The sequence below is a fragment of the Melanotaenia boesemani genome, chromosome 9, assembly GCF_017639745.1.
Source record: "Melanotaenia boesemani isolate fMelBoe1 chromosome 9, fMelBoe1.pri, whole genome shotgun sequence".
Lineage (NCBI taxonomy): Eukaryota > Metazoa > Chordata > Actinopteri > Atheriniformes > Melanotaeniidae > Melanotaenia > Melanotaenia boesemani.
The window spans coordinates 32,282,607-32,290,151 of NC_055690.1; positions in this window are offsets into that span (position 1 = coordinate 32,282,607).

A 7,545-nucleotide genomic window follows, 5' to 3' on the forward strand; every position below is an offset into this window, starting at 1 on the left:
TCAGTGTGAGTGATGATGTGGTAGCTAAGACCGGCCTTAAATTTATGCCTTTTTCCACAGTCATTACACCCAAATGGCTTTTCATCAGTGAGAACTCGTATATGTTTTTTGAGATTATCTTTACACTTAACCTTTTCTCCACACACATCACAGCTGAACGGTTTCTCTTCAGTGTGAACTTTCACATGTTTGTTAGGAATACATCTAAATTTAAACATTTTTCCACACACATTACAGCCAAACGCTTTCTTTTCTGTATGGATTCCCATGTGAGCAGTCTCGTAAGGAAATTTTGCATCCTCTGTTTCCACATGAATTTTTAAACCTGATTCAGCTGCCCTTCTCTCCTCACAGTTATCACCACCCTCATCTTCTGATCCACAATCTGAGAAAGGTTTCTGCCAATGCTCATAACCATCATCACCTTTACTAGCTTCGTTCCTCATCGTGACAGAAGTAAGATGTCTTTTCACTGTTATTGGATTGTTTCTCATGGTTTGTGAATGGGTTTGGGATTTCATGATCCTCTACATCAGTTTCATTGTTCATCAGATCAGCTGAGCTGCTGGTTGGACGCTTTGTCTCTCTGTGGTTTCAATTATAATTTAAGCAAATGTTGTAGACTGAGGTTCCTCTTCTTGTCCTTCATTAATCCAAGAAACAGCAGTGTGTGGGAGCCTGATGAAACATCACATATCCCACCGTGTGGTCCTCCTTCCTGTCTGGTCATCTGTTCTTATTCTTTATCTTTTATATGGAGTAGATCTTGGTTCGGGTTCTTTATATGTGTGTCCAGTCTAGAGTCCATTCATGAGGTAACACTTCTTTTATCACCAACAGCTGCTGGACATCTGGAGGAAGTAATAAAACATAATTTGATTAAATACAACATCAAAATTATAATTACACCTGCAAAGTTACACATCATTGATGACAATTGTCTTTTATTGCTTTCAGATCTGTTTCAGCTCAATATAAATATAAAAACTTTAAATAAAAACTAAATGTACAAGGTGAAAACTAGAGTTCCTTAGAGATTTCAATGTATTCAGTAGTACTGAAAAGCTTTTGGGATTTGCTTGAACCGCAATAAAAATTTATTGTATGAAACCCTCTTTAGCATTTTAGCAAGTTAACAAAACCTCTGGTTCCAACTTTTAGATAACAAAGCAAACAGAACACACAGTCAAATAAACCAAGCAATTTAATCATGTTTTACCCTCAAATATTAGAATTAATTAGTTTAATTTCTCAGAAAAACCCTTCTATCTTCTGTCTCAGTGACTGGTTATAAATCACAGCGTCAGTTTTCTTAAACAGCTCCAACTGTGAAAAGTTGTCTTTTGCTAAATGCTGGTGGCAGAACAGACTTAAAAATAAATTAGATTAAAGTAAGGATAATGCATTAGATTAAATTATGTGTAATTAAATATGTACTTTTAGATTTAACTAAATAATAATTATCAATGTTCATAATGACTAACTTCACCTCTTCCATTTACTCAGAGGAGTGGAAATTAGCCCCAATTTTTCCACTTTTTAATGAATATAGATATAATCTTCTGCTAAGAGTTACATGGTGGATCACTATTCTTTGTTTTTGAATAGATGGGTAGAGATTAGGTCCACCCACACTAGGCAGACAACATTGTGTCGACATCCCCCTTAACTACAACTGACAGCTCTTTAAAAAAAAACAAATACACCCACAAAGTCAAAATTAAGTCTCCAGTTTTCATAAACTGCAAAATACCAGCCACATTTCATGATGACTGACGTTTCCACACACTTTTTTTTCAGTCTCCTGGCCTCAAAATCTACACTGGTAGTAGTATTTATCATTAGGGACTATTAGCAAAGGTGGCCATGGTTTTTCACAGAGCAACAATAGCTACGTTTACACGGACAAATATTTAATCTATCTGATTAAAATCAATCTGATCAGAGATTCCAGCTGACATGTTTACATGGACACTAGATAAAGTGATCAGCTGTATTTACATGACGGTCAGATTTATAGTAGTACTGATTTTATTTCTTACTAGTCTTTTTTATGGTATTATTATTATCATATTGATGGGATGCAATGTGTATACATTTTTTATTGAAAAGGGTTAGGAAGATATAAGTTTTTACTTCCTCTCACTCCTTTTCAAAGTTACCAAAACAGGAAGTATGTGAAAAAGGAAGTGATGTCATCACTACGTACAATGCTGTAAAAACGTTCTTTTTTCTTTCTTTTTTTCTACTTTTAATTTTCAACCATAAAGCCGCTGTGTAGTTCAACAAATTACCAACAAACAATTTAAACAGCGTAATGAAATTCAGCATTCTTGTGATTTAATGCTGCCTAAAGCTGGATTTATACTTGAGTGACGTGAGCGTAAGGCCGGTTATAGCATAGCTGATGCTGGTGAATGTGCTCTCACACTCGAGTTTAAGGGGTTGTTAAAGAAGGATCAGGGTTAGTGAACACATCATGTGGAGTGTGTGTGTTCTTGTGTGTATGTGTATCTCTTTTTACAGCTGTGAACTAGCCCTATGTGTATGAAATGTCTACAAAAGAATCTTTCTTCTGTTTTTTAGCACTTTATCTTCATAAAAGATGTTGATCTGTTTACCTTCAGTGTATTAACAGGGTTTTGCACGTCTCTTGTGTAGGGCAGACTTATCGTCTACTACAACACCATAGATTTAACTAAATGAACCAACCTGGATAATTTACTTAAACAAAACCATCAGACTATTTAGTAGTTTATTGCTTTGTTTTTCCTTTGCATGTGGTCATGTTCTGTCTGCTACAGGCTCAGTGCTTCTCTGTGTTTTTCCTGTCAGAAACTTTTACAATACTTTTAGATCTCAGTTCAGCTTCCTTTTTAAAATTTTATTATTTCTCTCTTTTTTATGTTTTTATAGTGCACCCATTATTATTATTATTAGAGAGAGAGAGAGAGAGAGAGAGAGAGAAAGAGAGAGAGTTCTCATTTACTGCATTTTTTTTTTCTTTTTTCCCTCTGCAGTTTTTCTCTTTCTCTCTGAGCTCTTTGTCTTTAACATGCCGGCATGGAGTTGATTTTTAAGAACCTACTCACTCCGGTTCAGACGTTATCTTTTAAAACCCACCAGCTCGGGTTTCCTCCCTCTCTGTTACACTGATAACACAGTCAGGTCTTTTCATCCGACTACGTATCCATCTTTTTTAATATTTTAAACATTAATTTACTGACACTTCTCTTTTATTCCTTCAACCTTGTGGTACTTTAAGGAGGACCTTAATTCCCCCTCGGGACTCAAACCCGTTAACGGTCCCAGAACGTTTTCCGCGTATTTTCCTTTACTTCTTTTTAACTTCTTAAAGCCCCATTTCCAACATCCACCTGTTACTGGTCCAGTCATTCTAATTGACAGTATTCAATGTGGACAATTTCTTAAAAGGTTTGTTCTTACCTTTTAGTTGGTCGAGCGATTCAAGTACCTGGTCCCAGTATTGGATGAATGATGAATCTTTAAAACATATTCCTCTTGAGAGAAGTTAATTTTGATTAAAATAACATCCAAAAAAGTTTTTTTTTAATTAATACATTACCACTGGACAAAATCATGTCAGAGGTCACCAAATTGTTGAAGAAAACCTTGAACTGCACAGGTAATAAAGACCAAGTACTTTCCACACTAATATCTTTTCACCTAAGGTTTTCCACGCGCGGTCGTTGATTTGGTCAGTGAGAACAAACAACTTCTCTCAAAGTTAAGATATTTATTTTTACAAATAATTGGAAATGACTCAGTGCTTGTAACCTTTTGATGCACTGACAAGTAGACCAGAACAACGCTGAAATTAGATGTTTGATTAAGGTCATACACATGCTATTCATTCAAAGACAAATAAAAATAATATGTAACAGGGTACACGTCGTTTTGGTGTCGTGTTGCAGTTTCTCTTCCTAATCTGAAGGTGGCAGCAGGGGTGGTATCGGCTGGTAAACTCAGGATGCAGTGTCTTCATGAGCTTGTGGATGCAAACGAAGAAATAATTCAATCAGGCTCTCATCAACTTGATCCATTAGTTGTTTTTTTAAAAGGCGGTTACGACACAAATTCAGCGAGAAGATCCAGAAATCCAGAAACGCGTGATCCCAAACTGACCCCTCCCAGATCACCAAGCTTATCTATGTGAATGTTAAAATCCCCAGTTAAGATGAAATGGTTAAAATCAGTAGAGATAACGGACAATAATTCAGAAAATTCATCAATAAAATTTACACAGTGTCCTGGATGTCCATAGATGATTAGAAATAGGATTTTAGGAAATCCCCTTAAAATAAAACTAAAATATTCAAAAGAAGTAAAATCAGCAAATGAAATCTCTTTACACTGGAATGAATCTTTAAATAAGGCAGCTTCTCCTCCCCATTAGGACTTGTATCGATACTTGTATCTGCAAGTACTAAAGTTTAAGTACTTGTACTTGGTTAGTAAAAATGTGCATCCCTGTGGTATCTTTGTTCTTACTCTAATATTGAATAACTGCTGTTGTTGAGTGGTTGCCAACATTTCAGTCAACTCTTAAAGATTAAATGTTGTGTTTTTAACCAAATAAGTTTTAATACATGTTTAGAACATCTGCACGATCACATATTTAACTTAAAGCAATCTCTCCATGATTCACTGGATGGCGGCAGATTACACTCAGACATCTTTGGAAGACTCTGCCATGTGCTTCTGATCCAGGGAAACAGGAAGTTACCAAAACAGAAAGTGTGTAAAAAGGAAGTGATGTCATACACCATACAACAAATATTTTTAATTTTTTTAATTTTTTTTTTTTAATCTTTTAATCATACAGCAGCTGCTGACTTCAGTAAATTACCAACAAACAACTAAAACAAATGTTTACATATGACCTTTAGAGTATTTTTTTTCCATATTTATCAAGGTAACACAGGACTAATCATGTGTTCCAGATGTTCTCGGAATTCTGAAGAATTTTTGTTGGAAATGATGAAGTGATCTTGTTTTTCCAAGTGGTGAACTTTTAAATTTCAGAGGACCCCAAAATACCAGATTACAAAAATGGCTGCGCTCAGTACTACTTGTAGTTTATTGCTGTCTTCATTAAAATTCTTCATAATATATTTTGTGTCAGTTAAGTTTTAAACAGCAACGAGTTGTTATTGATGATGTTGTTACAGCAGGTTTGTTCCCGAAAAATCCCATCAGTATGTGTGGTTTATTACTCATTATCACCAAAATTGGCTGCTGCTCTCATCGTGCATATTTTTACAATAGCTTTGTTATTTTCTAGTTTTACACAGCTTTGTAGATGCTCACATACTGGCTGTTTTTTTTCCGACTTGGTGCAGCTGGAATGCCAATGACCTGGTAGCAACTTCACATATTCTCCCAGCATACGCTCGGAATTCCGAGACAACTGGAATACACCAGTCGATCATGTGCACTTCGTCCTAGTTTGTAAAGAAAATCTTGGTCTGAAGACTTCCAATTTTCTTCTTATCCACGGTTTTTGAAAATCTCTCAGCAAATGCTTTCAGCATCACATTGTTGGATCAAAAATGTTATTTTAGCCTTTCATATGGTTTTTCAATGGTTTTTCTTTCTTTCTTTCTTTCTTTCTTTATTTCTTTCTTTCTTTCTTTCTTTCTTTCTTTCTTTATTTCTTTCTTTCTTTCTTTCTTTCTTTCTTTCTTTCTTTCTTTCTTTCTTCTACCTACAGACATCAGGAAGAAAGATGGTCTATTTAACAGACTACTCACAGAGTGCCAGAAGATCCAGTTTAAAATAGGTTCTTTTATTTATTTAAATTTTTTTTTATTTATTTTATTTTCTTTTTTTACCTTATTTTAGCAGGTAAATTATTTGAGAACGAATTGTCATTTGCAAGCGTGAATAAACAAATTCCTCTGAAAATCATGAAGAAAGGGACTGGAATAAAAATAGACACTTGAAGCATAGCCACGAGGTCTGGCTTTTTTGGATGCAAAAATAAACAAGACTGGCTCAAGAATGTTGCACAGTAATGTAAATGCTCCTCCACAGCTTCACATCTGTCCTAACTGTTCTGAAAATATTAAATCTGCCCAGTTTCAATCTCTTTGTACTGACAAAGATGAAAAAACACAAAAAAAGCAACTCAGAATGTCTCTTATTAAACCAGATTGTGACTCATAGCTCGATATTTGGAGAGAAAACTATAAATCACTGAAGCAATTTTCCCCTTTATGTGGACGGGTCTGCATATCGTTGCAGTCAGCAAGCTTTAGACTTCTGTTCTGCAGCAGCTTTGCTTTAAATTTAGCTCTGCCTTTTCTGCAGATGCATCAATGCTGAATTGGTTCTGTTGTCATGACATTGTAGCCTCAAACAGTGTGTGATATTTGTTCTTGGACTGCTGCTTATGACTTTCGTTCCATAAAATACCAAACAATGCATCCTGAGAATAATCGTTTTCAATGACACACAGCTTTGCCTTATTACTAATTTATTAATTGTGATTTAACTTTATTTTTCTTCCTAAAAAAAAAATAATAGTGTGTATTACTGTCAGTGAAGCCAGAAGCTGATCCACATGTGTGTGTGGTATGCAGTTAGTGAACCAGGGAGGGTGCCAGATGTTTCCTGCTCTCTTTTAAATCTTCTGTAGTTGAAAAGTCTCTTCATGTGTATTTGACCGCTAAGGAGGCACACATCATAGTAGAAGAAGCCTGTTGGGGAAAGATTTACTCATAAAAAATGCTTCACGTTAATTTTAATGTGTGGAAGCATCTACTTTAAGTTCTGGGTCAGTTTGTTTGTTTAATGTTTAAAAACGAGTTAAATAAGAAAGACCCAGACACAAACGTTAATATCTTTACTGCACCCGCCTGTAGATTCTCACATTTATTCAAATATCTTGACCTTAAAAGTTAGGGAACACAAATAGGTCTCCAAAAACATGAGTTATGGATGGTCATTTGCAACTCTCACTTTGACCTCTTTCAGCTTTTTATGAGCCCATTTCCCCAACCTAAAGGCTGTGTGTGATTCATTCGCTATGAATTAGTATTTCAAATGAGCAGGGGTTCTGGATATGAGTAATAGGGCTGTTGGTAATCTGAAAAAATAACTTGCAGGTTAAAGAAGCCACTTAATGTTGGACTCAGCTGATTTAAATAGGACAAACCCTCTAATTTATTTCTTTATTTTTAACATTTATGGACAACTTGGACATCCCATTCACAATATCACAGTATTAATTTTAAAATTTAAACAGATTCATTTAAAAAAAAAAATCCAGGTTTGTTGATTTCTTCTGTTTTATGCTGTTTTTCATGAAGACTTTGTTGTGATCAGTGTTCAAAAGGTAGAGGTCTTGAGCAACAGTTCTGGGAGCTTTCTGAAGGTCTTTCAAAGATTTTCTTTGGACATCAGCTGCTTTATCACTACGTGCATTTCTGTTAGCTGTCAATTTATAAACTGTTGTTTGTTTAAGCCACTAAACACTGACTTGGGAATTATTTAAGCATGAGGGTTGGCTTGGGATGAGGC